Here is a 23457-nt window from a genome sequence, read left to right on the forward strand (position 1 = left end):
TATAAATATAGGAGATTTTTATTTCTTTCTAAATGTATGTATTGTTTTCTCTTTAACCTGGATGTGATGTGAGTAGGGCGCTTTTTCAAAAACTTTCTTGAAAATTGGGACAATATTTACTTTTTCCCCTTTTATTCTTGTGGTGCACTTTCCCATGATCTTTCTAGTATTGTGAATGCAGAAATATATTTGGCAGTTCTTTCAGGACCTGAGAATATAGATGAATTCACCAAAGGGAGCTAAGTCCCCTAGTATCTCTTTATTTATATAAACACTTCCATTAATCACTTTTTCATAGGTCATTTCCAGGTTAAACATCATTCTCCTTTGCAGAGAAGAAAGAAAAATTCCCAAGATTTAAGTATCTCTACCTTTTCTATCTTGTTAGTTATTATCATCCCATTTACCCTGAACAAAGGTCCTATCTCTTCTTTGATCCTTTTCCCCATTTCTAATATGACAACAACAAAAAATGCATTTTTTTGTTACCCTTAGCTTCCCTTATCAACCTTGGCTTATGAAAAACAGTATCTGTGGCATGATTTTTATACAACTGTGACACTCTTAAACCCCTCTTCTGTTATTTGGCTTTGCTCTCATCTTTGCTTCATTTCGTTCTAAAATGCAAGTTGGTTGATGAGTTCCCTTTGCATCCACATCCCTTTCTTTACCCAAATCCCATTACCCCTCCTCACTGAATGTTTCCCTTTGTGTCTTCAGAATTGAATTCTCTATCATTTCCCATTCTGTCCTGGGTCAGCTTTCTCTGAGACACTTTAGTCCATGGATCCTACTTTTCTTTCCTCTGAATCTACTAGAACAACCTTTCTTTCCTCAGAGTCAGGAGAATACAATGTCAGCTAGGAGGACATATTCAACAATGTCAAATGCTACAGAAATGATTTAGGTACAACACATGTTCAGTAATCATCTATTGTATTCAAAAGATTGTTATAGATTCTGGGAATATGAAGATAAAAATAGTTTTTGTTCTAACTTATAATTTAGTAGAGAACATGGAATTTGTGCCCAAAGAATTATAATACAATTTTAAACACTCAAGCCTCTTAAATAAGATTGAAAACTACACACACAGAAAACAAACAAAAACCCCAACAACTATAACACAAAACCAAGGGATAATTTAAATATGAAAAACCAAAAGGTCTATGGAGGAGGCAAATTATTAAAGTAATTATATGCAGTAAGATGGACAACCCAAAATCCGTAGAATTGATCCATTGCTGCCTAAGAAACTGTATTAGACATGGGCCATGGAAAATGAACTGGACCCTGAAATGAGCAGGAAAAAGAAAGGAGGTAGGATTGCCTTTGAGAAATTGTATGGTGCTTTTAAATATCTCAAGTTTCTTCTTGAGCCAAAGGCCCATACACTTTAACACTAATATCACTCTATTGAAGCTGTATGACCATGGATTTATGAAGAATTCAAGTCATCAGAGAGATACGTGATCAGGAAAAAAGCAAAAATGATGAGCTTGTCATGTACTGACAGGGAGGAAAAACTGATGGCCAACTTGTATATTAGCTATTAATTAGGCAATACCAAGAGATCTAGAAGAAGGACCTCAGAATTCTGGGTAGATATCAAAAGTCACACAGGATGAGAATGTATGAATTGGTTGCAGTCTGTACCATTGTACATGCTACCCACATCCATGGGATCACTTATCCATTGAAGTATGCATATACAAATTAGAATAGAGTAAGTGCAAAGAAGAGATCTGATACAAAGCAAGTACTATGGAAGACTTGAGGAAGGAGAGGTCTTTTCCAGCTTGGATCAAAGAAGGAGGATCAAGGAAAATTTCATGGAGGAGGTGATAAAGGTTGGTTAAAGTAAGATGAGGGCTGAGAGGAGGCCTTTGGATTTGGAGGATTTTGAGGATTCCATAGAAAGCCATTTCAGTTGGAGTGATGGCACAGAAACCCAATGATAAAACTTAAGTAGGGAATGGGTGAGACTTGAGACAGGGACAATAATTAGTGAGCAAGTAGACACTTGTAGACACTTTTAGACTTGGAGGCCTGTAAAGCAAACTCCTCTTAGGGACTTTGGCAGTTGCTAGACTTGAATAGGAAGGTATGGTATACATTATTTTGTTTGATTAAATAATACAAGAGTGAATTTATGAACCTTATCAGAAAGCCATTTTTATTCCTTTATTGTAACACTTTGTATGTGACTAACAATAGTAGTCCCTAGTCAATTTGCCATACTTGGTCCTAAGTGACTTTTGAGTATTTCTAGTCAATGAGTACAAATAGGTTTGTTAAGTGCTTGTAATGGTAATGGTAATTTGAAGATCTTCCCTGCCCCTTGTATTTGCAATCAAATAGGCATTTAGCACCTTGTTCCAAGTTCATGATTGTATCAAGTATTAAGACCCAGAACTTGTGAATCCTACAGTGGGATGGACTTGTTGATGTAACAGGAAGGGGCAGAACAGGGAGGAGCTAATGCTATGTATAAGGAAAAGCTCAACCTGAGAGGGGCCAGAACTTCTAGGAGTGAGCATCTGGAGGCTGAGCTGCTACTGCTGGAGAGAGAGAAGAGAACTGAGAACTGAACTGAGAACCGAGAAGAGAAATGGAAACTGAGGACTGAACTGAGAACTGAGAAGAGAAGTGAGAATTTAGGACTGAACTGAGAACTGAGGACTTAACTGAGAAATGAGAAGAGAGGAGAACTGGGAGGAGCCATGGCTGGGGTGTTGGTACTTTGTTTTGATGTTACTTTGGCAGATTCATCTGCTGATAGAGGACAGTGCTGTTGTTACAGAAGCCCTGGGACCTTACTGATGGTTCAGAAGCCCTGAAGCAGGATTTTTTTGTTGTATGTTTACAGAAATCTTGGAGGAGGGTCTTGCTGACAATTTCATAGGTACAGGGACTATACCGATGATTTGTATTGATTCCTCAGACCTTGTTGTTGGGTCTATGGTGATTTCACAGGCAGAAAGTGAATTGATGAGGATGACAGCAATGTTATGAATGTTATTGTGGCTTTGTTAAGCCTCGTCTTCCCAAGAACAGAAACTGTGAAGGACTTGAGGTGGACCAGACACTGTGAGCTTCAATATGGAACAGGAACTGCACAAGGAACTGGACAAGGAACTGAGAGCTGTCTGCCTTTGAACCAAGGTGGCAGTTGGATAGATTCAGGGAGGAGCTGGGACCATGGAAGAGGAACCATAGAAGCTGGAGAGCCTGCCTTGAGTCAAGATGAAAAGATACCCTTTCCTTGGGTATTTAATGCAAACTGAGGAAATCATGACTTACTGTGGCCTAGGGGTGGAGAATTCTGACCTTTATATTTAGAAGATTGAGTTAAAGACTTCTCCAATTAAGAAGAAAGAGGACTTTTTGATTGAAGAGATTAAGACAATGTGACCTAGGGGTGGTGGACTTTGACCTTTGTACTTTGTGATTGAACTAAGGACTTACTAAATGATTGTGTTGCTAAATGAATGTTATTTTTTGCTTAAAACTATGTGACTACTTTGGTGAAAACTATGTGGTCATTTTAGTGATAAGTTGTTATGCCATAACATTGTGAATGCTGTACTTTGATTTTCTGTGAATGTTTTGCCTTAATTTGTTACTGAATAAATAGAGTTCACTATACTGTGTAATCAGAACCTTGAAAGCTGTTCACAACAGCAGTCCTTTGGAAAGCTGTTGGTGTTTGGCTTTGTAATACTTGCTTAAGGCACTGGGCTCAGTAGTGAGGAAACATAGAAAGTAAAAGAAAATACATACCTATGCATGTGTTTATGTGTATATAAGTATACACACATATATAATCCTTGGTTTGTATATATATGTATACACACATATACTGTGTTTCCCCGATAATAAGACACTGTCATTTTTTTTTTTTTTGGACAGAAAAACACCAGAGGGCTTATTTTCAGGGGAGGGCTTATTTTAATGAACATTGACAGCAATTTTAATAAACATGTAAATGTGAACAAAAAAATGTACCTTTATTCAATAAGCAAATCACTGGGGAAGAACAGGATGACGCGCTCACTGCTGCAGCTCTGATTGGATGCAGCTCAGAGCGCAGCGTGCGTTTCACCCGGGGGGAGGGGGGGACAGTGCATACAGAGGGTACTGTAAACTTTACTACAGTAGCAATCTCAATAGGGCTTATTTTCAGGGGAGGGCTTATTTTAGAGGAATCTTACACAGTAAGGGGAGGGCTTATTTTTGGTATAGGTCTTATTATCGGGGAAACACGGTATGTATGTATATAACCATATATATATATGTGTGTGTGTGTGTGTGTGTGTGTGCTTCTTGTACACACACACACACACACACACTCCTAAGGAACTTACATTCTAGAAGAGAGACTGCATATAAATAACTAGGTATATACATGAGATACATAAGAGTAGAGGGAGGCAATATGGAGGAAGGCATCAGTATGGTGGGGCAGGGAAAGGGTTCATGAAGAAGGTGGTATATGGTTTGAATTTTGGCATAAACAAGGGAAACTGAGAAAGAAGGGTGGGGTCAGAGTCTTTTAGGCATTGAAAACAGTATGAAGGAGTAGAGGTGGGAGATGCATCTTTGGATTGTAGTGTGTATGATGGGGAGAAAGTAGAAGAGGGGAGAGAATTATAAGGAGAGTGGAAAGATAAGAAAGGACCAGGCTATGAAGGATTTTAATTACCAAATAGAAACTTCCTATTTGATCCTAAAGGTAATAGGAAGTCACTAAAGCTTGCTGAGTTGTGTATTGACATCATTAGACCTTTACTTTAGAAACAACAGCAATAACAAATCAAATCATATTGATAGTTGAGTGAAGGATGAGTTGAAGTGCGAAGAGACTTGAAGGAGGGAAAACAATTGGTAGGTTTTCAAATAGCCCAGGTAAGACGTGGTGAGGCCCTGAACTAGGGAAGGAGATGTGTATGAGAAAGGTTGTGAAGGTAGAAATGTCAGGATCTGGAAAAGATTTCGATGCATGTGAATGAGAAATCAAGGATGACACTAAGTTTGGGAACCCAGGAAACTAGGAAAATAGTGGTACCCTTGAGGGTTATGGGGAAGTTTGACAGAGGAAAAAATTTTAGGGAAAAGATAATAAGTCTGTTTTAGACATGTTGAAGTGAGATGCCTATGGGATATCTGGTTTGAGATGGTCAAAAGGAAGTGGTCTTGAAGTTTAGGAGAGAATTTAGAACCAGATGACTAGATGTGGGAATCATCTACATTGAGCCCATAAAGATGATGTGGTCATTGAAAGAGATCATTCAGAGCAAAAAGAGATGACCCAGAATAGAGCTCTGAGCACCATGGAACAACATGGACAAAAAACCGTCAGAGAGGATTGGGAAGCTAGCTGGCAGAAACATAAGAGAAGAACCAGGAGACAGCAGAGTTGTAAACAACTAAAAAAAGAGAAAATATCCAGTACAAGGTAAACTGCATTGTCCAATTCTGTGGAGAGGTCAAGAAAGATCTACCTTGAAAGGATTTGGCACCACTAAGCCACATGCTGTAGTTTCCTGAGGCAATTCCCAAGGAGGAGTCAAAGCCAACGCTGTGTTGAACACAGGCAGTATGATTAAAATAATTCTATAACCTGCTAAGATGATTGCTTTGTAGGGGACAACACTTGTTTAAATATACCTTTGAATTATTTTTAGAGAGAACTGAGAGATCATCTGTTCTACCATTTTACAAATGGAAATTTGTAAGGACCAGGGATATTATGATTTTCCCATGGTTGTATCCAGTAAGTGTGGAAGATGGGATTTGGACTTCTCTTGACTTTGAGTCTAGAATCTGTACTGTATTAGGATGATTTTTTTTGGAAAGGGGAAGGCAAGGCAATTTGGGTTAAGTGACTTGCCCAAGGTCACACAACTAGTAAGTGTGTCAAGTGTCTGAGGCTGGATTTATACTCAGGTCCTCCTGACTCCAGGGCTGGTGCTCTATTTAGTGTACCACCTAGCTGCCCCTTACAATGCTTCTGAAAGACTTGAGTTCATTTGGTTCAATCCCATCTGTAATAGGGGATATATTTCTACTGCCTATAGTCAGGGACAGTCTGTGGAATCTTGGATGTGCTTAAAGTCTATTAATCTTTGAGCCTGAGTGCACTGCTCTGAATTTCAGAACAATTGTTGAAGAATCACCTCAAAATGAAAGCTCTGAATTTTCAATTCCAAATTTCAAAGTTGCTGGTGATTTGTTGCTATTGTTTAGGACTGAGCCCTCTACACAGAGGATCCCAGAAATGAATGGACACTTTAGGAGAGGGATCTCTAAAGAGTTGATGGAGACCTAGTGGTAGATCTCGCAGGTCCTAGATGTCTAAGCCTTTCATTTCTACTGCATCCTTTTCTCTGTCATGTTACTAGCCCTTCCTGGCACCCTTCAAATGAAGGGAATTGCCTCTGTACACATTCTTCAGATACATAGCTTCTGCTCAGCCTGAAAACATTAATTCCTCACGGACCATTCCCTATGGTACTCACTCCAGGCAGCTACAGTAAAGACCTCTTTAGGGTGAGAATACACAGCATGACTTTTCTGGTGTCTCAAAGGAATGTTTAGCACGCCAGCTGGACACACAGACACACATGGCAGGGGAAAATAGCTAGGAATCCCAAGCCATGGTAGCCCTATGAGAAAAAAAAACACCTTTCTTTTCCCTCAATCCCCAAATATTTGATTTCTCTTTATTTTTCATCTCAATCATGTCACACTTTAATTCAATTCAACAAGCATGTTTTAAGCCTTTGCTGTTTGCCAGACACTGTGCCGGAGACCAAAATGCCCTTGTGGATATCAACAATAATTTTGGGAAACAATTTATCCATAGTTAAGTAAATATAAAATATCTATAAGGCACATGCAGAATAATGTTTGCAGCATAGGTAAGGAGGGCACTAGCAACTGTGGGGGTTTATAAACATATTTCCTATAGGAGATGGAATGTAAGCACTTAAGGAATCTAGAGATTTAATGAGGTGGAGGTGAAAAGAGAGTGTGCTACATGTATGGGGGCCAGTCTGTGCAAAGGTGTAGTGGTAGGAGATGGGATGCCATGTTCAGAAAACAAAAGGCAAGACAGTTTGGGCAGAACATACAATATATGAAGGAAAGTTGCAGTTGTGGTATGGTAAGGAGGGGGGGAGGAGAGGGAGAGAGAAAGGGAGGAGAGCAGACAGGGGAGGAGAGAGACAGGGAGGAGAGAGAGAGACAGAGAGAGGGGGGAGAGGAGAGGGGGAGACAGAGAGAAAGAGAAAGAGAGAGAGAGAGAGAGAGAGAGAGAGAGAGAGAGAGAGAGAGAGAGAGAGAGAGAGAGAGAGAAGGACTAGACTTGTGATGTCATTCATATGAGGAGATCCAAATGATGAAACTTTTTGTCTCAATGCAAAACTTTGTCTGCAACTTATAGTCTCAGAGAAAGTGATTTGCTCATAGTCACAAAGCCACTGTATGTCAGAGGTGGGCCTTGAATCCCTGATCTTCCTGGATCTGAGGCCATCTTTCAGTCTGCTCTACCATGCTGCTTCTCAGAATGATGAGGACTATTCTGAAATAAACTAGCAATGCCTCTCTTTGGCTCCTCTAGCTGAATCCCAATAAGGGGAAATTCCATCACACTCTCCAGAATACATGTTCTCACTTTCTTCTAACCTTCAGTGGTTCAAGAGTACAGTTTCTCCTCCTGTGTTAACACTCCACAATTTTAAAGGATTCTTCATGGGGAAGGGATGGTGTAGAGGAAGCAGCTGTCCTTTCCTAGCCTCTCAGAGAGTGCTCTGTTAACATACTCTCCTCACCAGCTACCCCTCTGCAATCCCCAAAGCTTTGGATAAATGAAATGTAGTTCATCCTCACAAAAATAACAGTCTCTCACGTTAATGTAGAACTTTGAAGTCTACAAAAGGTTTCCCTCACAATATCTCTGTAGGGAGGAAGTTCAAGGGTGATAATAACAATCATTTCTATAGCATTTTAAGGCTTACAATGTGCTACACAAATGTGAGTTATTATTATTACCTCCATTTTTCAGATGATGAAACTGAGATTCAAAGTGCTTAAGCCACTTGCCCAGGTTCATATAGGTAATAAGTGTCAGAGTCAGAATTTCAACCCAATTCTCTCCGGAGTCGGGTGTGGGTATTCTTTTCATCATGTTATACTTACTGTCACTGCTCAGAAAAGTTTGAGCCCTCTGGCTTATGGAATCCAAAATAACAGAATATTTAGAGATGGAAAGGACTTCTGTGGTTATCTAGTCCAAATCACACAGAAAAATGAATCACTGTTATGACATCTCACAAGAGGTCATTCAGCCTCTGCTTGAAAACTGCCAGTAAAAGAGATCCTGAAGGCGTGCAATTCCACCTTTGGACAGCACTAATTGTTAGGAAGTTTTCCCTAACACCAAGCCTAAATTTGCCCATCATTACTCTTTCCACCTTTTGCTCTTGGTTCTCCTCTCTGGCCCAAACAAAAAAAAAGTGAATCCCTTTCACACATGATAGCCATTCAAGTACTGAAAGATAGCTGTCATGGTCCCCACCCCTGAGTCTTCTCTTCTCCCAATTAAGCACCAGCAATTCTTCCAATCAATCCTTGTACTACATGGACTCGAGGCCTCTTCCCCAGCCTCGTTGCCTTTGTGTGGACATTTTCCAGCTTATTGGTGTTCTTAAACTGTGACCCTCCAAATATAGTGTGTTCATGACACACTTATACTTGGAAACTATGCCTCTCTTAATGTGGTCAAGACGCTATTAGCCATTTTAGCTATAATAGCATACTCTTAATTTATATTGAGCTTACCATCCATTAAAACTCCATATTGTTTTCTGACCAACTGCATGTAGCTATGCTTCCCAGATCCTTTACTTGTAAGACTGATGTTTTGAACCCAGACATATGATTTTATTTTTATACTTTTTGAATTTAATCTTACTAGACTTATCCCAATGCTCTAGCATGTTAAGATACCTATTATGTTTGTTTTTGACACAATCATATCTTCTCTTAGTACAGGTTGGGAGCCAAATAATAAACTCATAAGGCCTTAGAGTCAAAAGGGATCTTAGGTATTGTTTAGAATAATTCCTGATCTGATGGTTGAATCACTTCATCATCCGCAATTAAGCTTGGTTTGAATACTTCCTGGCAGCTAGGTGGCACAGTGGATAGAGCTCTGGGTTGGAGTCAAGAAGACTCATTTTCTTAATTTCTAATCTTAGACACTAGCTGACACGTAATAGCTGTGTGACCCTGGGCAAGTCACTTAACCCTGTTTGCCTCAGTTTCCTCATTTGTAAAATGAGTGGGAAAAGGAAATGGCAAACCACTCCTGTATCTTTGCCAAGAAAACCCCAAATAGGGTCATGAAGAGTCAGACATGACTGAAATGACTGAACAACAACATCAGATGAATGCCTCCGGTTGTGGGGAACTTAACATCTAATGATGCAGCCCACTCCATCTCTGAGCAGCTCAGATTATTAGAAAATTCTTCTTGATAGAAGGCCATAATTTGTTTCCCTATTGCTTCCCCATGTTGATCTAATTCTGGCCCCCATGTTCAAGAAAATGAATCTTCTTCCACATAACAACCCTTCAAAAATGTGAAAACAGCTGAATAGTAAATAATGACACAGCCAAGAATCATGTAAGAGACTTTGAAGTAGTACAGTTGGTTATAGAAGGGAATTCAGTATAAGTTGGGACCATTTTTGATCTCATCCAAAGTGCCTGAGTTTTCAGTATAGCCAAAGGACTTATTGTATAAGATAGTCATTCCCCATAACATAGACGTTGAGTTCCTTCATTTGGGAGACACCAGTATAAGTAATAGTCATAACAACCCTGTTTCTCTTTGGAATCTTCCCCCATTGTGATCCATGGGCCTTAGCTCTTATAAATAAGTCAGGAGAAGTTCTTATATGCTCCAGACTGTTTGCTAATATTAACATACACTCATTTTCATATTGCATGAAAACACAGTCACTGACCAAATTTTAAAATCCCTCAAGATGTGTCCTATTTTGACTCTGCAGAACTAACTACATTTAAGAGACATTTTTTCTCCTATAGTAGTTACATGCCAGAAAGCACATTAGGGAGGGAGATGGGCTAGAGGTACCCAGAAGAGGTCTCTTGGGGGTTTTCTTATATTGCTACAATATTTCTAGCCTTTTATTTAGAGGGATTCAAATATCAGATGTAACAATCAGCCAAAAACTTGATTATTTTGTGTATCCATACACAACCATATTAGTGTGGACTAAGAAAGACAGATTAAAGTAACATCTATTATCTTTGTGCTGAAGTTCTCAAGTCATCTGGTGCCTACCTCAGGCCTTTATTATCTCTCTTTGAATGGTTATATAATACCAGGAATTAAGGCAAAAATTACAGTTCCTTATCCAAATAATATATGCTTCCTTTTATGCCAGGATACAACCTATTACAGAGGATGCATTTCTACTCCTCAGAAGAATTTGTACTGCCACATGGCCCCAGGACAGATTCTGTTTTGAGTTGTCAATGTGATTTCCCACTCAGTCTGACTTCCTAAAACAAGAGACCTTCAAGATCATCTATTTGGGGTGAGGGAAGAGATTTCTAGCTTTGGAAGACCTGGTATGGATTTAATAGACTCACATAGTCAAAGCTGGAAGATACAAGTTTGCCTTCTCCTCTTCTTTGCCTTCCCCCACTGAGAAAATAAAAACTTGCATTCCCTCAGAGATGATCTTGGTTGTTATAAGGAAGAAGGTGATTTGATTAATCAAATTTATGCCAAAGTGTAGTGCTCCAGAGGTCTTTGAAATTTTAAAAGGAGCTTTAAGGAACCTTGAGTCAAAGAGTATAAACAGTTTAATCATCTTTCTTGCATTTACATACATATATACATGTATGCATGTATACATTCAATTTCCCTCACAGTATGAAAATTCTTCACTTTGTCAAACTTACATTAAAGACAACCAATTCATTTGGATTTAAAAGAAAATACACATACACAAATACACATATTTCAGTGTATGGAGGGGACTTTGTTTTACTTTTAAATCACACCATGTAGATTTATAAATGACTTCTAGTTTGTAGCTGACCCCTGATGTAAAGGTCCTGCTTTGATGACTTTTCCATTACTTCTACCCCCTAGCTCAAGTAGGAGTATTTCTTCTGTTCTCTCAGAGCATCATTTCTTGCAGGGCCAAAAGTCCAGGATGGTGAAGGAACTCTGAACCAAGTCAGAGACTTGGTAGAAAAAACTGGTGATATTTAGTTTGGAGAAGACTTGGGGAAAGAGCTGATAGTTGCCTTCAAGTATTGGAAAAGCTGTCACAGAAAAAAGAGATTAGACATCTTGTGAAGCTCCAGAGGACAGACTGGCCCTCTGGATAGAGGGATATCAATGGGAGCTGTCCAGCAATAGAATGGAGTGACTTGTGAGATAGTGCGATCCCCTCACATGAATAGGCTAGAAGATCATCTATCAGAAATGTTGTCAAGGAGATTCCTTTAGTGTGTTAGACACCAGGCTAAATAACTTCTGAGGTATTCTCTGATTTATGATCCTAGATATTTTACATTTTTGTTGTTTAAAGAAAGGATTTATCATTACCTTTTATTTTTATACCAACCATTTCCCCTAAACTCTTTTGATCCCTCAGTCCCTGATTTCCTCCTTATACAAAGAAAAATAATTAAATAGAACCAACTGTCACAATGATCACGGTCTGACAGTGCATAACGCATTCCATACCCATTGTCCCCACCTCTCTATCAAGAGAAAGAAGTTATATTTACTCATTAATATTCCAAGGCCAAGACTGATTTTTCTGGAGTCATTTTGCATACATTGGTTCTTCTTTCCTTTTCAACATACTTCTTTGAATTACATATTTTCATAGTTTCTTATGGTTCAACAAATATTACATTCCACCCATGTGCCACAATTTTTCCCACCTTTCTTCATTTGATGGGCACCTGTTTTATTCTCAGTTTTTGCTGCCACAAAGAATGCTGCTATGCATATCTTGTTATATATGGGACTTGTCTGTCATTGACATCCTTGGGATATTTGCATAGTAATGAAATCACTGGATCAAAGACTATAAACATTTTAGTGGCTTTTCTTGCATGATTCCAAATAATTTTGCAGAATGGTTACACCACTTTACAGTGTGCTAGTCTATTTATCTTGTCACCACCCTTCTGACATTGACTATTTCCATATCTTATCATCTTTGTTAACTTAGTGGGTATGAGAATGAAATGAGATGAAATCATAAAGGTATTTAAATGTGTAGTTTTCTTATCGTGGAGTCACCTTTTGTTTGATTGTTGACCATTTGATTTCTTTTGAAAACTTTACATCCTTTGGCCATTTATCTATTGGGGGGGGGGGTCTGTGTACTTTCTAAACAGTCAGAGTCACTCAGTCATGTGCTTACACTTGGTCAAGTAAGAGGCCTAAATAAATGGGAACTTTCTGAGATTTAATCCAGATAAATCATTCAATTAATACATCATTTATTGAATACTTACTAGGTGTGAGGCAAAAAAGGTAAATGTCTTCTGTGAACACTATAATAATACACTTAGCATATGCTAAGTGTCCAATGAGTGGTTTAGACAATAAGCACTAGAGATAAGAGTTCTCAGGGGATAGACATTGATTGTGAGCCAGGGGAACCATCTAGAAAATTGGGACAGCAGAAATTGGGGCCTTTAATTGATGGATGGCCGTGGCAGATCACAGAGCTAATCTGCGCATCTAAATCCTACCCATCAGTGTGGCATAATGGAAAGAGCTCTTGACTTAGAGTCAGCAGAATTAGGTTCAGGCCCTTGTTCTGACAGTAATGCTTCACCCCTCCGCAGTCTAGTTTCTCATCTGTATAATGGGAGTTAATAATAATTGCACCTACCTCACACATTTGTTCCTAGGAGCAAATGAGATAAATGTGAAATCACAACAATAGCTTGCATTTATATGGTAGTTTACAAAGCACTTTGTCCATCTCATTATCTCATTGGAAAGTGAAAATGCTTTGTGACCATGAAACTCTGTATAAATGATAACTATTATGATTTTTCAAGGCTCAGCTCAAGTACCACCTTTTCCATAAAACCTTTGCAGCCCACTCCAGCCCACACTGAGGCCTCCCGTCTCTGAGTTTCTGCAGCATGCCACAGGACTTACAGGATTTCTTGTTGCTGTAGAGATTATTTTCCATTCCCCAGCAAGGTCAGCTGCCTAAATTCAGCCACCAGGTCTGTCACTTTTTTGGTGTGTCTCTCTCAGTGCTTAGCAAAGGGCTGACTACATGGTATGTACTTGATAAAAATATGGGGACTAGTTGATTGATTGCAGTATGCAGCCTAATTGAAAAAAAAAAGATGTTTTATTTTTTTTTAAATATCATGGTCACCATTGCTCTGTGTATTTTGTAATCTGAAATAATGTTAAAGCTGGAAGTTACTTTTAACAGTCATCTAGTCCAGGAGTTCTCAGCCTAGGTTCTAAGACTCCTAAAGGGTTCATGAATAGATTTCAGGGAATCCATGAACTGGGGTGAGAAAAAAATTACAGTTATTACTTCCACATCATGACTTTCCCCATTGCAGTTTCAATATGCTATGGCTTGGCATGAGAAATCAAAAGGGGATTTCTGGGGAGTTTTGCAGAAGTCGCAGACAACATCAAAGACCAGTAGACAACACAGAAGAAGTTTAGAAACTCAGAAATACATAAAAAATGCATAGTGTTGTATAATATCCTAAAGTTTATAAAAAGGTACTTTATACAACCCTTAAAGAAAAAGAAAAAAATAAGACTTCTCTGGTCTGAAGAGTGGGCCAAAAAATTTTACATGAATTTTCTGGGTCTCGGGGGCATCATGCTCCTAACCTCTGTGATGTGGAAGGGATAACTGTACACCCTTATCTTAACTAGCTTATAAATAAAATTTAGTATTTCCTTGAATTGTGAATTAAAACAAACAAAGGGTCCATAAACATCACCAGACTTATAGAGGTGTCCATGACACACAAAGAAGGTTTGATATGGTGTAATCCCCTCATTTAACAGAGAAGGAAACTGAGGCCGATGGGGAAGAGACTTAAGCTCCCACAGGGTGGAGATGACAACTAGGTGGTTTAGTGTCTAGAGCACTGATCCTGGAATTGGCAAGAACCGAGTTCAAATCTGGATTTATACACTTAGTAACTGTACGACTTTGACCAAACCATTTCATCTCTTTCTGCCTCAGTTTCCTCATTTGTAAAAAGGGGATAATAATGCTACCTTTTTCTCAAGGTTATTAGGATAAAATGAGATATTTTTAAAATGCTTGGCAAATCTTAAGGCTCTATATAAATATTAGTTATTATTATTAGTTATTTTCTTTTAATAGCACCTAATACTTACTATGATATATATAGCAAAGCCACAATCACTAGGAAGAGCCTATAAATTTCATCAAACACATCAACATCAATTCAAATCAAACTGATCTATTATTTTATTATTAAATATTATATTATTAGCTAATATTAAAAACAAATTTAATTTTTTGTCTTTCATCTGCCCATGTAACTCTTAGTGACATTAATATAAATAATTGTCAATAAATTATTATTATTATTTAAGCAATCGGGTTAAGTAGCTTGCTCAAGGTTACATGGTCAGTTATTTCTGGGTGTGGTGCTAAGTGTCTGAGCCCGGATTTGATCCCCAGGTCATCCCGACATTGGAGCCGGTGCTCTTACTCACTGTGCTACCTGGCCGCTCCAATAAATTATTTTTAAAAACTCTGAATGAAGGCTATGTATTTTGAACAGAATTTTAGTAAAAATTCTTTTGGCATTCTGAGTAGTTGGCATATTATATGGTCACAATGCCTTCCAACTGGGGCCTGCTACAATCCCATGTTCCTTGTTAACTTGTGATTTTGAATAATTAGGAAATAATGATTATGATCTAATTTATGAGTGTAACAGAGAAAAGCAATTTGAACCTTGTGAAGTAAAACTGAAGAAGGGTGCCTTACTTTACAGAATGCATGTGCCTGAAAAAGAGACTCTAGCATGAATTTCTGGAAGTTAAATCATGTTTTCCCTTTGAAATTAATTGTAAAATTAAAATTTTATTTGGTGGTGGGGGTGGGAGAAGAGAGAGGAGGTGGTTCCAAAGTATAATTTACAAACACACCTAACAATGCAACAAATTTTTTTATGTTATACATCAAGAAAAATGATAATTTTCTCACAAAAAAATAATATCCTGGGGGAGGCTAGGTGGCTGAGTGAGTAGAGCACCGGCCTGGAGTGAGGAGGGCCTGAGTTCAAATCTGACCTCAGCCACTTAACCCAAAATCTAGCCATGTGAACTTGGGCAAGTCACTTAACCCCAATTGCCCTCCAAAAAAACAATAAAAATATATCTCCATCCAAACCATTGGGCAACTTTCCTATCACAGGTAACAGAGACAATGGGGAAACATTCTGTCATCTGGAGGTCATGGGAGATCATAGGAGAAGAAGATGTCAGCTATATTTTATCTGAGCTTGATTTATTCCATTTTCTCTCTATATATACAAGATAAATACCCTCTTTTAAAGCCCGATTTTTAACCCTTTTGGAAGGGTATGTCTGTTGTTTTATTTATATGCCTGGTTGATTCCCATTGTTTAAACCCCTACTCTTCCAAGAAGTCTTCCTAGATTACTCACCTCCACAGTGATCTTTATTTGGAAACATAGCATGCTTCTATAATTTTACTCAACTTTTCTATTTTTATTCAGAACTAAACTTACCTCATCCTGATGTTTAATTTTTCATGCTTTGTCTTCCTAAGTAGAAAACAAACACTTGAGAGCAAAGACTGTTCCTTATACACCTTTGCATTTATATTAACAGCTAGTTTAGAGTTTTGCACTTAGAAAACTCATGACAGAACCCTAACTAGGTTGGAGCAATCAGGGCTTTACCTCAGGGTGCTGAAATTTAGAAGGTGCAAAAAATTTAACAAATATATTCCTTCAACAGTATATACTAATATAATACCTCCTCCTGCTCAACTGAATTCATCTTAATAACTTGTATTGTTTTCACATCATGAATTATAAACTTGTTTGTCAGTTCCATTCATAATTTCTTTCTGGTACTGTTTCTGATTGCCCCCAAATTTAACACTAGTTTTGCTTGGGACTACAATCACTAGATCAAAGTTTGGCTTTTGGCAAATATTTATTGGTTTAATTTTAATTGGTTTTGATGTGTTTGGTATAATTTATAAATTGCTCATAGTGATGGTAGTTTTGCTATATATCACAATATTATGTACTTTTTTTTAAAGCAATGGGGGTTAAGTAACTTGCTCATGGTTACACAGCCAGGTGTTTCTGGGTGGGTGCTAAGTGTCGGAGCCTGGATTTGATCCCCAGGTCATCCCGACACTGGGGCTGGTGCTCTTACTCGCTGTGCTACCTGGCCGCCCTGATATTATGTACTCGTAAAAGGATTGTTCATATAGCTGAGGTTTTTTTTTTTTTTTGCTTTTTGGAGGGCAATTGGGGTTAAGAGACTTGCCCAAAGTAACAGGGCTAGTTTTTGTGATAAGTGTCTGTGGCCAGATTTGAACTCAGGTCCTCCTGAGTCCAGGGCTGGTGCTATATTCACTGTGCCACCTAGCTGCCCCTAGCTGTTTATTTTTTTTATAATTTTGAATTTCAGTGCTTTAATTCTAAAGGAAATTATTTTTAAAGCCATAGACTTTTTAATGACATAGACTTTAAAAGATTATGCTGGACTTGGAGTCAAGAAGACCTGAGCTCAAATTTCTGCTTCAGACACTTACTAGCTGATCCTGGGCAAGTTACTTAACCTCTATCTGTTTTCTCATCTCTAAAATGGGAATAACAGCACCTAGCTCACAGCCTGTTGTGAGGAGCAAATCAGGTAACATGTGCGGCACTTCACAAATCTTCAAGTATTATACAAATGCTATTATAATTGTAAAAATCACACCGGCAAACACTATAAAAGCTATTAGCATGTGGTAGTTGTAAGCACTCAAGAAAATGACTAGCCCATAGCAATTGAGGACTCCAAGCATTAAATATTTAAAAAATAGATCCCTATGTCCTAGAAAGTTATTTCAAGTAAAATACACTAAGGGGTAGGATGATAGATAGACTCATGGAAGGTTGAGCTGGAAAGGACCTAATTAAATAGAAGGGAGAATATTAGTACCCAGAAGGGCCTTAGAAATTTTGCCATAGAATGTCAAAGCTGTAAGGTACCTAGGGGAACATCGCCCTCATTTTGCAGATGAAGAAACTGAGAGGCAGAAAAGTGAGGTGATTGCTCACGATCCCATAGTTACTTAGTGGTACACAGAGAAGTAGAACACAGATCTCCTGAATCTGTACTTTTCACACTTTCTATCATTCCAAACTACATCAATGGAACTCGATTTTGGAAGCCCTTTCAAAAGCTCTGTGTGTGTATTCCAATAAGCCTCGTTCTCTCTTTGATTCGAAATTGGTAGTAAGTTAGTAGTAAGGTTAGTTGCTTGGAGAAAGTAGGAACTCATATTTATACATGGATTACATAATAACTCTGATTGCTCAATATTCCAAATTGTCCTGTGATTTCATCTAGGTGCATACTCCTGAAAATGCAGATCACACTCTACCCGTGCCTGTCCATCCCACGGACATCTTTCTACTCACACCCATCTTTCTCATGACCTTTCTTCTGCTCTCTTGACATTGTGTGCATACCAATGGAACAGGTAGGCTGCCTATCAGTTACTCCTTTATCTTGATGTTGGAGTAGTTCATATTTTTTTTTCCTACTCAGACATTTTTCTCATGACATCTGTTACCATGCTTCTCCTGATTAATTATTCATGTGTAATGTCTCCTAGCCTGCTCACTCATGCCAACCCAGAGCCTCTGTTTTGCTGTTTGGTTGACCCTCAACTTCAATAGAAAAAAACTATGATTGAGAGAAGATCAATAACTACTGACCCACATGCCTACTTTCCCATGTATAAAACATCTTTTTTATGAGAATGATCTATTTATGTGGAGAGGCAGCATGGAGGAGGAGATGGAGAGTTGGCCTTGGGGTCAGTGTGGCCTGGGTTCAAAGCATAAAACTCTCAAAGACTGTAAGTTATAGAATAATTGCTTATCAGTATTGATAGAGATGGTTTCTTCACTGGGGAGTTCCCCAGACTGATGAAATCTCGGATCCCAACAACAACTACCAAAAAGAAAATGTATATGTCTGGCAAGAGTAAACTTGATAAAGGTAAGAGAAGGTTATCAGGAATGCTTTCCACAGTAAAACACATCTTTACAATCACACAGTTGGCTGAAAGGATAGAGATGACAAGATCCCACTGTGGTTATCATTCACTGACTACAAAAAACCATTTGATTTAGTAGAGCAAAATGTCACCTTACAGGTTCCAACAAGATGTCTCCCCTTCATACGACAAAGTCATAAAATAATCTTTTAAAGACAGGATGACAAAGATAGTTTGTTCAATGACCCTTTGATGATTAGTATTGAGTCATAAAACAGGTTGCTACTTTGATATCATAGGTGTTTTCACTGTCATAAGGAGAGGGGAGAAGGGGGAGGGGAGAGGGGAGATGGGGGAAAGAGAGGGAGGGAGAGAGAGAATGAGAGTTTACTAAATTCTTACTTTATACTAGGCATTATGCTAAATGTTGAGGATACAAAAACAAGAAACAAGAAAAGGCAGTCCACTTTCAGGGAACTTGAATTTTGACAGAAGATAAAACAGGGGAGTTGGAAAATGGGGGGGGGCGCCCACACAAGAGCACTGAAGCTGATGTGGGAATGGAGCAGATCTGAAAGTGAGCCACAAGTAAAGGGACCAGTGTGATTGGGGTTCCTCAAGATATGGAGGTTCTTGGCAGGGTCTCACTAACCAGAGAGGACTCCCTAGGGCTAAATTAGCTGGGACATAGTCATTAGTAGCCCCCAAAAGAGTTAATGCATTTCCCTCACTGCCTAACTTCCTTTAGAGGGTGCTACCTTGGGAGGGAGTGGGAGTTTCTTATCACTGAGAGACTTAAAGTTGGGTGATTATTCATTGGGAATATTGTAAGGAGAATTTTTGTTCAGATGTGGGTTGAATTAGGTGACCTCCAAGGTTCCTACTCAGCTCTGAGTTTCTATTATTCTTGATTCTGTGAACTCCTCTAGGTTCTCCAGGCAGAGCCCCTTTCCCAGAAGTTAAATAGTTGTTAAGGAGAATAGAAGCCCACATTACCATCCCTGTTTGAATAGCTGTGAATATTTTAGGGTGAAAGTCCTAAGTAATATGACTTCTCTTTTATCCTGAGTTACTGAAAAACACTAAGATCATTTTCTTACTGGATTATCTCTAAGGTTGCTTCTGCCTTGTATAAAGGTCTATGATTCTACTAGTAGAGAACATAATATAAGGTGACATAACACGGTACAATTTTGACCATGGCCATAGAGAAAGGGAAAAGATCACTGTGGAAAACTATTAGCCAAGGAACAGGGCTTTAAGTATAAGCAAAGTTTAAGACCTGACAATGTAGCAGCAGTCACTGGAATGAGTGTTGGGACAATTGGGTTCTTCTTGTCTTGATTCTGTCACTCTTTAGCTGTGTGACCTTGGACAAATCACTTTCCCTTTTGGTGTCTTATTTTCCTCATTTTTAAAGGAGAAATTGGACTAGCTTAGAGGTGGGAAACTTGCAACCTTGAGGCCACATGTGGCCAAATCTTGAGGACCTAGAGGGCAAGGGACACACTTGAGGACCAAGAGGGCCACATGTGGCCTCAAGGCCACAAGTTCCCCACCCCTAGAAGCTAATCCTTGTGGTCCATCCTAGCCCTAATATTTTATATACAGAATAAGATGAGCAGAGTCCAAGAGTGGATGTATACTTTGAGCAGTTAGATAGCCATCAGTGAAATTTTAGTGTCCAGAGATTTCCTTTCCCAGCCCTATCCAGGTTCACCTATAAAAGCAGGTTTAATCCGGAGGTGAAGTTGGGGTTCCAGGATAAAAATTCCCATTATTGTGAACTAAATTTCTAACATGGATAATAGAACTCACTATCTCTAAGCATACAGAATGCTAGTTCTGCGGCAGCAATTGGTCTGTGTTGAAAGTACAGCATTAAGAGGAATAATTTATCTCTGTTGCCATAATTTGTCCTTTTATGAAGGAATTTTTGGATGTGCACTTAAACGTATTACCACTCGTAGGAAAATCACTGGTTTTGACAAATGCGCAAAATATATTTCTAATTCCATTCTGCTCCTATCTCATCCCAGTAATTCTCACATTATTTCTAGAAGATTAGTAGACGCACTGTTGTGGTGACATAATTAGTATTCATAGGAGATAATAGTGTCAGGGGAGTTTGTTACTCTTACCCAATGAATGAAAATATAAAGAGGACAAAAGTCGGGGTTGTGAAAATTTCTCCATGTAAATTGGGTAGTTGTTTAAATAATTTTTAAAAAAATAATAAAAACCGACAGAAACAATAGTGTCCTCTCTGTAGTCTTACAAGCCCTTTAGGTAGATAAGATAATTGGAAACAAGGAAGCACTCTTCCCTCCCTTCCCACCCCCATTTTTGCTACCTATAATTATAAAGTACACTGTTTTTTAAAAAATGCCCTGTCCGTTTTGGAATAGTTAATCCTGAAAACCATTTCAAGAAATAAAACATTGGCTGGAGATTTTCTGGCAATATTTGTCTTAGGTAAGATGGTTTTTTTCTTTATTTTTTTCCCCTCATTTAAAAAAAAGTCTAATTGAAATGTAAGCTCAGAAAGCTTTACGGCAAGGAAAAAGTATGTGCTCTGTGATCTTTTTCCGCAAAACGGTATGTGTGTGTGTGTGTGTGTGTGTGTATGTATGCATGCACGTACATGTTTTCATGGGGCATATGTGAGGGTGTGTATAATGTATTTTGTGAGTCATTCTCTCTTCTGGAATTTTAAGTTGCAGCTCTAGCCTCAGAATCAATATTTCAATTAGATGATGTGGTGGTTTGGGGATTGCTGCTTGAATAGCTGGGAGATTGGGCTTGGGTTTGTGGGGAGAGGAAGGACTTCTGAATAGTTCATGTTTACCCGAGTTTGCTCAGGCCCATCAGCTTTGCATTAAAATTGTCAAAATGGTCAAAGGAGGGGCCACCCAGAAATGATGATGTTGACAATGGCAATGATGATGATGATGATAGCACTTTAGAGATAACAAAGTATATTCCATACTGTGTGTTTTTTACCTTCACAAACTCCTTGAGAGCTAGTTAGGATGGTGATTCCTTAGCAGCACTTTAATTTTAATTAAGTTTTTTATCGACGTTTTTGGTTTTGTATTACCTTTGTTTCTGTATATATTCCCCCCCCCTTCTCCTCCCCAGAGTGCCATTCCTTGTAATGAAGACTTATAAAGAGAGACTAAGAAAGCAGTTCAGTAAAACCAGTCAGCACATGAACACAGTCTGAAAGCATATGTAGTGTTACACATCCTTAGTCACCCACCTCGGCAAAGAAGGGATGAAGGTTCATTTCTTATTACTTCTCTGGAACCAACCTTGATTATTATAATTACACTGAATTCAGGTTTTGTTTTTGTTTTTGGTTGTTGTTATTCTTTCCATTTTGTATATAGTTTTATTCAATTTGTTTTTTGTATATAGTTTTCTTCAATGTTTTTTTTTTTCATTCTGCATCAGTTCATGCAAATCTTCCTGGGTTTCCCCGTATTTTTTAATCTGTCATTTCTTATGGAAAAGTAATATATCATCATCTTCATGTACTGCAACTTATTTAGCCATTCCCTATTGATGATCAGTTAGACTTTTTAGCTGAGGAAACTGAGTCTCAGGGAAACCAAATGTCTTATAGCTAATTAATGATAGAGCCAGCACTTGAGCCCAACTCTCAGTATAGTTCTCTGTATTACACCAAATGCCTTTACTTTCATTCATCCATTCATTCTTTCTACATTCATTAAATGAAAAATGTATGCAATGCATTTATTATAGAAACAAAAATTATTTTTATGTTACATAGAATTACTTAAAATGAACTATATGGGAGCTATTTAGTAGGCTAAGCCATTAAATATTTTTATTTTATATATAATCTAGCTGGAAAGGACCTTAGAGGCAATCTTCCATCCCAATCCAAGGATTTTTTTCTGTAACAGGATGCTCATTTGGCTCCTGTTAAAACATAAAGAACTTCTGACTTTTTAATTTAATCTAAAGAACAAAAGAAAATCATGTTTCTCAAGCTTTGAAAGGAAATGCTACAAACAGCTCCTCTGTCCGACCTTCAAGGACTTTCATTATCTGAACCTATCATCTCTAATTATTCTGCTGGTAGATTTCTTGCCTGCAAGTTCCATGAGGGTAAGATTCATGCCTAATCTAAACTTTGTATCTTTCCCAATGCTTAGCATACAGTAGGTAATTAAGTCAGTCAATAAACGCAGATACTTGCTGTGGATGTGCAATGTGTTCTGTGCTAAGTTCCAGAGGTGCAGTGAAAGGTTAAAACAGTCCCTATTCTCTATAAGCTCACATCCTAATGTGAGAGACAACATGAAAACATCTATGTACAGACAAAGTATGTCAGGATAAATTAGAGGTAATCTCAAAGGGAAGGTACTAGCTTTAAAAGGGACTAGCCAAACCTCAATAAATGTTTTTTAATGCATTTTATTTCCCACTAGTCTCTAAAAACCATCCTCCTCTCTAGTCCTTATAATACTGTAAGCATGTCATACTCATTTTTGCCCCCATGACTCAAGATATTCCTCTGGAATAGTTTCCCATTTTACCTCCTCTATGCCTAGATATACCTTAGGGGAGATTCTCCCTTTTTTATCTTTTCTATCTTCTTCTGAACAAGGTGTGAAATGACCTGGACAGGGTTAGTTATTTGACAAAGTTTAACCTTGCCTTCTTCTGGGTACCTGTTGAATATACAAAAGACATGCATTGGATTCCATGTAGGGAGGCCTATGTAAACCTTTTTAGTAAACCTCAAGGGAACCATCTGGTCCTCCAGAGGAATCATCTGATGGGGCTAGAAAATCCAGTCCCAGGGATTCTTCTTCTTGGACAAGAGTGTCGTTCCTAGCTGGGTCAGTTTCTCTCTCTGTCTCTCTCTCTGTCTCTCTCTGTCTCTGTCTCTGTCTCTCTCTCTCTTTCTCTCTCTGTCTCTCTCTCTCTGTCTCTCTCTGTCTCTCTGTCTCTCTCTCTCTGTCTCTCTCTCTGTCTCTCTCTCTCTGTCTCTCTCTCTGTCTATCTCTGTCTCTCTGTCTCTGTCTCTCTCTGTCTCTCTGTCTCTGTCTCTCTCTGTCTCTCT

The sequence above is a fragment of the Petaurus breviceps genome, unplaced genomic scaffold, assembly GCF_028583685.1.
Source record: "Petaurus breviceps papuanus isolate PSGF00001 unplaced genomic scaffold, PetGlider_PUasm1.0 140, whole genome shotgun sequence".
Taxonomy (NCBI): domain Eukaryota; kingdom Metazoa; phylum Chordata; class Mammalia; order Diprotodontia; family Petauridae; genus Petaurus; species Petaurus breviceps.